At 49.8% G+C, this 9039-nt stretch overlaps 1 protein-coding gene across 8 annotated transcripts in view; it reads left to right on the top strand.

The window, feature by feature from the left end:
* Positions 1-9039, top strand: part of TNIP1 (TNFAIP3 interacting protein 1) — a 68803-nt gene that overhangs the window by 10930 nt on the left and 48834 nt on the right. For 4 of the 8 annotated variants that reach the window (XM_017515003.2, XM_037733629.1, XM_037733630.1 and 1 more), the window contains exon 1: positions 598-1097. The exons of 2 other annotated variants lie outside the window; for them this stretch is intronic. The gene's annotated coding sequence lies outside the window, so the exon portion shown is untranslated. Of the gene's footprint in view, positions 1-597; positions 1098-9039 lie in introns of those variants that run through there. 2 more of the 8 variants (XM_037733635.1, XM_017514999.2) reach the window with 2 other exon arrangements.

Below are 9039 nucleotides of genomic sequence, written 5' to 3'. Positions count from 1 at the left end.
AGACAGGGTTTCACCATGTTGACCAGGTTGGTCTCGATCTCTTGACCTCGTGATCCACCCGCCTCGGCCTCCCAAAGTGCTGGGATTACAGGTTTGAGCCACCGCGCCCGGCCTAAGGATAAGCTTTTAAAAAGCTTTCCTAGCCTTAAAGCAAGTTTCTGTTTCTTACCGGTGTAGGAAATCCCAGTCTGTTAGGATTATCTAGCCCACAAATTGGTAAGCAGGGTGGAAGAAGGCCTCTGGATTTGCCCACCTGGGTTTGAATCTTGATTCAGCCCCTTACTGAGGTCAATTAACCTTTTTGTGCCTCAAATATTTAAGAAAAGGGAGTAAAACCCATTTCACTAGGGTGATTGTGAAAGAATGCATGCAAAGCATCTACAATGTCTGGAGCAAAGCGTTTATAATGTTTGGAGCAAAAAAATGTTAGCGATAAGAGTCTCTACAGGTCCTTTCAGCTCGGAATTTCTACAGCTTTGCTAAGAGTCCTGCAACGCCCTGGACGGAACTACGGGGGCCCTGAGCTCCAGCTCTGGCTTAGCGCCAACTGCTTACGTGCCTTTAGGCAGGTTCCTTCCCCCCTCTGGCCCAAGTTCCCCAGGGCACAAGGAAGGGGCTGGGTGGTCTCGGTGGCTCGTATCCGCGGCGAAATTCCGGCTTTTAAGGGGGCCCCAGGCCTCCGCCCGCGGCTTCCAACGCGGGGAGTGCAGCGAGGGGCCGCGCGGGCCTGGGACGGTGGCGCTAGGGAGGTCGCCCCCCGAGGGGAAGGACGCCTAGGTGCCTGCTTGAGGTGCTGCAGGCCCCCGGAACCCCGGACAGCCTGTGTTTACCTCGCTCGGTCCCACCCCTGGCGGCCGCGGGCCCGCCCGGAGCGCGCAGCGCGATTGGGCGAGCGGCCTGTCAGTCTCCGGGGACTTTCCCAGGGGTGGGGCGGCCGAGCCCGGCCCCCGGCACTTCCTAGTCTTTGGCCAGGTCCCACTGCCCCCGCCCAGGAGCCCGAAGAGTGCCGGAGCCTGGCCCGGGCCGCTGCCGGGTCCCTGGACTCGGGGCTGGACGCAGCAGGCGGGGCGCTGTGTCCCAAAGCTCCCAGTCCTCGGGTAAGCCTGCCTGGCCGTAGCGGAGATGGAGGGGAGGAAGGGATGCCGGGCCCGGATCGTCCCGAGCCTCGGCGGTGGCGGGGCGCGAGCTGGGGAAGATGGCCTGTGCCCAGGGGCCCGGCGCGCGAGGTCCCGAGGTGTCTCCGCTAGCGGCCAGCCTGGGCTTCGCGGGGACTCCCTGCTTGGGGCTGGGGCTTGTGGGGGGCGCGCGTGCGCACTGCGCGGGGCAGCGCGCCTGGGAACGGCGTGGGGCGGCTGCACAGCGCGCAGACCCTCCGGGTGCTGGCGACACTGCGGCCGTCGGGGGGTGTCTATCGTGGGGAGACGAGCTGCCTACGCGGCGTCAGGAGTTTCGTATAAAGTTGTGGAAGCAGTGTGCCTATGTCACGAGGAGGAAAATAATTTTTACTGGGCGCTTTTCAAGTGCTGATCTTAACGCTATAAGTGTATTAGATTTATTTAATTGTAACTTCCATCCTAAACATTAACATTGTTATTATCTCCATTTTATAGTTCAGAAAACCGAGGTACTTGGAGCTTGAGGTCACACAGCTGTGAGTTGGAAAGTCAGATTTGAACTCAAGCATTTGGCTCTGGAGTTCCTGCTATATAGTTTCAGTTGAACACATTTTGCATGCACATTTGTGTGCATGTGTAGAATAGATGAGTTTCCAGGAGGGGTTCTCAGTATGGAGTTTGAAGGCTGAGCTTTCCACCGTAGGACATTTATGTGCACGTGTGCATTGTACATTCATTAATTGTGTGTACAGGAGCAGATAGGAATTTTGTGCGACTGGGTGAGAGATTGTGTTTTGCTAGGGGGAGGGAGGGACTTTTGTGGATGATGCAGAAGAATCAGCAACGTCCTTCCCCACCCTCTTGCGGAATCACAGTACAGGGAAATGTGTAGATTCCTAATGCATCATTTTTTTTTCACAGTACCGTCAAAATGGAATTTAATCAGCACTTACTCATTTTCCAAACAATGGGGTGTGATAGAGGGGAATTTGGCATCTGATGAGAGGTCAGAAAAAGGGACTCAGAATTTTTTAAAAAAATCCTTGACGAAGGTAGCGTTGTATTGGGAGGGTAGAGTATTAATTAGTATAAACTCAGCAACCCTGCAGTGCTCCCTATTTTCCAACAGAAGAAACTGAGCCAGTCAAAAAACTGATAATGCTAATGCTACTAGCTTACTGTGTGCCAGGCATAGTGCTTTACATTCAGTATCTCATTTAATTTTTTTTTTTTTTTTTTTTTTGAGATGGAGTCTCATTCTGTCACCCAGGCTGGAGAGCAGTGGCACCATCTCAGCTCACTGCAACCCACCTCCCAGGTTCAAGCTATTCTCCTGCTTCAGCCTCCCGAGTAGCTGGGATTACAGCCACCCGCCACCACTCCTGGCTAATTTTTTGTATTTTGAGTAGAGATGGGCTTTCACCATGTTGGCCAGGTTCGTCTCAAACTCCTGACCTCAAGTGATCCACCCACCTCGGCCTCCCAAAGTGCTGGGATTACAGGTGTGACCCACGGCACCTGGACTCACTTAATCTTTGTTTCTTTCTTCTTCTTTTATTTTATTTATTTTTTATTTTTTGAGACGGAGTTTTGCTTTGTCACCCAGGCTGGAATGCAGTGACGTGATCTTGGCCCACTGCAACCTCTGTCTCCTGGGTTCAAGCAATTCTCCTGCCTCAGCCTCCTGAGTAGCTGGGATTACAGGCATGTGCCCCCATGTCAGGCTAATTATTTTGTATTTTTAGTGGAGACGGGATTTCACTGTATTGACCAGGGTCTCAAACTTCTGACCTTATGATCCACTCATCTGGGTCAGACGAGTGGATCATAAGTGCTGATCACTTAATCTTTCTAAAACTCTATTAATAGCCTTAATTTTCAGATGAGGAAACCGAGGCCCAGAGAAGGTTGACTTTCCCAAGACTAGCAACCCTTGAATCCTAGGCCCTGTTCCCTTTCCACTGAGCAAGACTGCTGTCCTGGCTGTGTCCTGGGAAAATAATGTGATCAGGGACTGGCACTTCATGGAAGCACTTGATCATGCCCCTCTGGAAGCTGCCACTAAGAGTGTGCTATGTTCTACACCCTATGTAACCATGTTTGTCTCCTAGCCTTGGGTGTTCCATAGATACGGCATAGCACTCATGCTGAGGGTTGATGCCTGCCCCTGGGTATCCCATCAGGTTTTTTGGGGCCCCAGGAAGCTGTGGGGTCTGACTCATACCCTTACCCCCAGTGCTGCCTGTGACTTGGGGCCCGGATGTCCTGGTTGGGTCAGGCCGACCTGATTTGAGTGCAGCAGTGTTGTAGGAGGTTGTTTGTCTGCCTCTCTCTCCAACCCACTGGTTACTGTTTTACTCCTGCACCCGCTGTGATTTGGCCACTCCATATGGGCCTGCGTTTCCCCCTCCAGCAAGCAAGCTTGTTCTCATCCTGAGGCTTTCCTATGTGCTGTTCCCTCTGCCCAAACAGCTTTCCCCAGCTTTTCCCATGGCTGGTTTTTCCTTATCGATCAAGTCTCAGCTCAAATGTCACCTCCTCAGAGGGGCCTTCCCTGATCTTTTTATGCAAAGCAGCCCCTTTTTTCACTTTCTGTCACATTACTATTTTATTTTTCTCATACATGTATTATGCTATGAAAGAATCTTGTTGATTTGCAAACGAGAAAGCATAGGTACCGAACTTAGTGTTTGACAAATTGTTATTTGTAGTGTTTGTTTATTGTCTTTCTCTTTTCCTAGAATAAAAGGGGGTGAGCGGAGACCTCTTTAGTCCCTGTGTGTATTCCTGCAGCAGCAGAAAAATGCCTGGTAGATGGCTCCTCTGAGTTTGTTCAATGAATGAGTTGAATAATGGCACATTTCCCGAATGAGGAATCTGAGGCCTAGAGATGAGAAGGCAGGACAAGAGCCAGGGTCTGCTCTCCCAGCTCTCTCCCAAGCATCATTTCCTGATGGCTCTCGTGTGCAGTGCTGTGCGGTGTTGATGATGTACAGGTGCATAAGGAGCTGGCCTTGCCTTCCAGGAACTTTTCGTCAAATGGGGAGATGTGCTATCAGTGCTACCTGAAAGGCATTATATGCCAGTAAGTGCCAGATGAGTCAGATTGGCATAAGTATAACTGGAGTGCAGAGTAATTTGGGGGCACCAGTTGGTTGGGGGGGGTTTCTGGAGGGAAGTGACTTCAAGATCGAGCCCTAAAAAAATGACAAAGTTTTGGGAGGCTGAGGCTGGAGGATCACTTGAGTCTAGGAGTTCTGGGCTGTAGTGTGCTATGCCAATTGGTGTCTGCACTAAGTTTGGCATCAATATGGTGACCTCCCGGCAGTGAGGGACCACCAGGGAGTGGGGGACCACCAGGTTGCCTAAAGAGGCGTGAACTGGCCTAGGTTGGAAACGGAGCAGGTCAAAACTCCCGTGATGATCAGAAGTGGGATTGCGCCTGTGAATAGCCACTGCACTCCAGCCTGGGCAACATAGCAAGACCTCGTCTCTAAAATAAAAAAAAAAAAATGACGATGCGTCGAGTGGAGCCCGGGTCTCTTCTGGAACTTAGTAGACTAGGGAGACTATCTGGAATCCGCCTCTCCTAGGTTGGGTGAATTGACCAGTTGGCCTGGGAAAAACCCTAAAAGATTTTGATATCAGACATAGAAATGTTGATTTTTTTTCTCCTCAGCAGCATTGGGAAATGGTCAGAGCAGTTGGTTCGTAAACTTGAGCGTGCATCGGAATCCTGAGGGTGGAGGTAGAAGGTGGTTGTTAAACACAGATTTCTGGGCTGCAACTCCAGAGCATCTGATCCAGTGGATGGCAGTTGTGCCAGTGCTGCTGGTGTGGGCTGCTCCTTGAGCACCACTGGTGAAGAGCACAGGATTCAGTGCTTGGCAGACCTGGGTAGGTGCTGCATCTGCCACCCTGGGCCTGTGTGTCCTCACCTGTCAGCTCTGTATGACATCAGTGCTACCTCCTAGAATAGTGGGAATTAATGGGACAGTGTGTGGCAAGCACTAGGGCCCACAGCGTGGTAAGTGCTCAGTAAATGGTTGCTGCTGTTATCGTTATTGATGCTAATCATGAGGTTATTGACAGGATTCCGGTAGAAGATGAGACTGGTTTGATTTTCTTTGCTTTGGATAACTTGCTGTTAAGGTTTGAGTGTGTCCCCCAAAAGTTTATATGTTGGAAACTTAATATCTCTGCCTTCATGAATGGATTGTCAGCTCTGCCTTCATAGATGAATGTCACTATCTCAAGGGTGGGTTAGTTATAAAAGGGGCCAGTTTGGCCAATACTCTATTTCGATCACTCGTTTTTACCTTCTGTCTTCTATCTTGGTATGACTCTTGCCAGATGGGATGCCGTGCCTGGGACTTCTCATCATCCAGAACCATGAGCCAAATAAACTTGTTCTTTACAAATTGCCCAGTCTGTGCTATTCAACAGAGTAGTGGCAGAAAGCAGACGAAGACACTTGCCTTCAGCCCTCTGCCACCCTGTGGACCATGCTGTGTCTTCTCTGGATGAGCTGTCCTTTGCTTTGTCTCTTTGGAGTGGTGGAAACTCAGATGTGGGAGGGGCCTGGAAGACATCTGGCCTGAATTCCCTCAACAGCCCCAGCACCCCTCTGCTTGACCCCGATCCTTGGGATCAGGGCACTCTCCACCTCATACCGCCCCTTCCAGTGCTGTTTAGACTTGTTTCTTTGTGAGCCGAAGTCAGCTGGGGTTCTTCCTTTCTCATCTCCATCATTTTCCCTCATTGCTTACCTGACCACTGTGAGGGAGGGAGGGAGGTTGAGCAGTAGCATGGTGTGGTAAGAGAGTGTATAGTGGCCACCAGAGGACGGGGCACACATTCCTTGTGTGCCACTGCTGTCTCATGCAGCTCTGGGCACGTCTGTTCCCCTTTGCTGGCTTTGGTTTCCCAGCTGCAGAATGAAAACGTTTCACTGTCTGGCATCTCAGAGCATTGTCTTCCACATCTTAAAAACTCCGTAACAACCAATGATTGGGTCACCCTCTCTTTGGCTTTGGCAGCCCCCGGTTTCCTTCTGGGCCAGGCCTTGCTGTGTCTGCCCTCCTAGATTCTTGCTTCTATGCCCCCACGTGCCCGCCATGCCTCCGTGTGCCTGCAATGCCTGCCCCTCCTATCCCTGGTCATCTGTAGGGGGCATATCTGGGCATCCTCCAGAGAGTTGCTGCAGGAAGGCACAAGGCAGCTGGGAGCAACTCCCATTGTTTTCTGGGGGAGCACAGCCCCCAGTCGCCAGAGACAGACCTTGGCAGTCACCATGACCATTGCGGGAAGTTTTTGATGATTTTCCCATGACTGGCCTAGGACAGTCACTCTTCTGATTGGAACAGCTGACTGGTGAGCTGGCTCTTTGTCTGAGAGCTGCTCTCTGGGCAGAGCTGAGCTCTTCTCTTCCAAGGACCTCGCCCTGAGGCTGTTTCTTGAGAGTAAGGAGCTCTGTGTCCTGGAGCACCTACACAGTGGACAAACCGGGCAGCCCAGGCAGGGGTATGTGTGTTGGGGGAGAAGTGGGTGTAAGTATGTGGGTGCTGTGGGAGTTGTGTCACCAAAGAGTCAGGCTGAGAGGCCAGGGCAGGTGTGGGACTGCCCCATGAGTCAAGGGCCTTTGGCTCAGTCTCCACCCACTCTGCAGAGCACTGACCAGGCTCTCTGCTGGCCTCAGGCCACACCTCCTTTGCCTTCATCATAGTCAGCTTTGGCCCTGGTCTCAGGAGCCCTGGTCCCTCTCCACCCCCACTTCTGTCTCTGTGGGTGCAACTCCTGCCTGATCTGGTCCCCAGGAAATTGGCAACATAGACTTTTAGAAAATACTGTCCTAAGCACATGAACACAGGAACAGAAAACCAAATACTGCCTTTTCTCACTTATAAGTGGAGCTAAATATCAGGTACTCATGGACATAAAGATGGCAACAGTAGACACTGGGGACTACGGTACCAGAGTGGGGAGGGAGGGAGGCAGGGCTGAAAAACTATTGGGTACTATGCTCAGTACCCAGGTGATGCCATCAATCCTACCCCAGTCATGCAGTATGCCCAGGTAACAAACCTGCACACATACTTCCTGAATCTAAAATAAAAGTTGAAGCAGAAAAAAATAAAAGCAAAAAATACCGTAAAAAAGAAAAAGAGAAAAAATTAAGGCATCTCTCATACAGAGGGTAACATTCAGGCACCTGTGTGCTCATTCATCTGGTTTAAGAAATAACACATTTTCCAGTCACCTGAAATTTCTCCTTCATCAGCCCCCAACAAGAAACAAGTGTTCTGAATTAGTGAGGTTTTTTTCTTTTTATTTATTTATTTTTTTTTGGAGACGGAGTTTCGCTCTTGTTACCCAGGCTGGAGTGCAATGGCGCGATCTCGGCTCACCGCAACCTCCGCCTCCTGGGTTCAAGCAATTCTCCTGCCTCAGCCTCCTGAGTAGCTGGGACTACAGGCACGCGCCACCATGCCCAGCTAATTTTTTTGTAGTTTTAGTAGAGACGGGGTTTCACCATGTTGACCAGGATGGTCTCGATCTCTTGACCTCGTGATCCACCCGCCTCGGCCTCCCAAAGTGCTGGGATTACAGGCTTGAGCCACCGCGCCTGGCCAGTGAGGTTTTTTTCTTGCATTTCTTTAAAGTTTTTAAAATAAATGTGTGCATCCCTAAATAACACATAGTATTGTTTTTTATGTTTAAAAATGTTATTTAGGCTGGGCGCGGTGGCTCATGCCTGTAATCCTGGACCTTGGGAGGCAGAGGCGGGTGGATCTCTTGAACCCAGGAGTTTGAGACCAGCCTGGGCAACATGGCTAAACTCCATCTCTGCAAACAATACAAAAATTAGCTGGCTGTGGTGGCGTATGCCTGTAGTCCTAACTACTTGAGAGGCTGAGGTGGGAGGATCACTTGAGCCCAGGAGGTGGAAGTTGCAGTGAGCTGAGAGCATGCCACTGCACTCCAGCCTGGGGGACAGAGCAAGACCCAGATTCATCCATGTTTGTATCTCCAGCTGTGGCTCATTCCTTTTTTCACTGCTGTATAGTATTCCCTGATAGGAAATTGCCACAATGTATTTATTCATTTTCCGCTTCATTTTAGGTAGCTTCCAGCATTTTGTTGTTAACACAAGACATCTTTGGCTTTTATCTGAGTATCTCAACCCCTGTACTCAACCCCTATCCAGCCTTTCTCTTTCTAGCTCTTTGACAGCCATTATTGCTCCTATCTGGGTAGCATTTTAAGGTTTACAGAGAACTCTATGGTTTCTACTTGGTCCTCACATTTCTGTGGGAGAAACTGGGAAAGTGAAGCCTGCTCAGGGTCATTCGGGAAGGGCTCATAGCCAGGATTTGAATCTGTGAAACCCTTCTTCCACCATATTTTGTATAAAGTGGAGTTCCCCAAAATTGGCATCTTACCTCTTGCAGGCAGGGGAGTTACAGGGTTAAACTCTTGTTTCAGGCTGGCCTCCCACCTCTGTCTCTGGAGCAGCTGGGACTATAGGCATGCACCACTCCACCCAGCTCACTTAAATTAAAAAAAAATTATTTTAAAGTCTCCCTTTAAAAACATTACCAAATAACACATGATTATTGGGGAAACCACCCCCCCAAACTCAAGCAGTACAAAAGGTATAAAGTGAAAAAGTGACAGCTGTCCTCTCTCTCCTTCCTTTCCCCTTCCTCTGTCCCTACCATATTTACAAATTAATTTTATAAATGCATAAGAACAGGACTAGATTTCCCATTTGAAGAGTTAAAATAGCATAGGTAAAATAAAAGTTTCTTTTGATTTTACTTCCTTACCCAGGTCCTTCTGTAGAGTAGTCTACTAGTAGCAGTTTGGTATCTACCCTTTGAGAATTTTTTCTTTTCTTTTCTTTCTTTTTTTTTTTTTTTTT

This window comes from Cebus imitator, unplaced genomic scaffold, assembly GCF_001604975.1.
Source record: "Cebus imitator isolate Cc_AM_T3 unplaced genomic scaffold, Cebus_imitator-1.0 Scaffold540, whole genome shotgun sequence".
NCBI classification, from domain to species: Eukaryota; Metazoa; Chordata; class Mammalia; order Primates; family Cebidae; genus Cebus; species Cebus imitator.
This window is presented reverse-complemented; position numbering and strand designations above follow the sequence as displayed.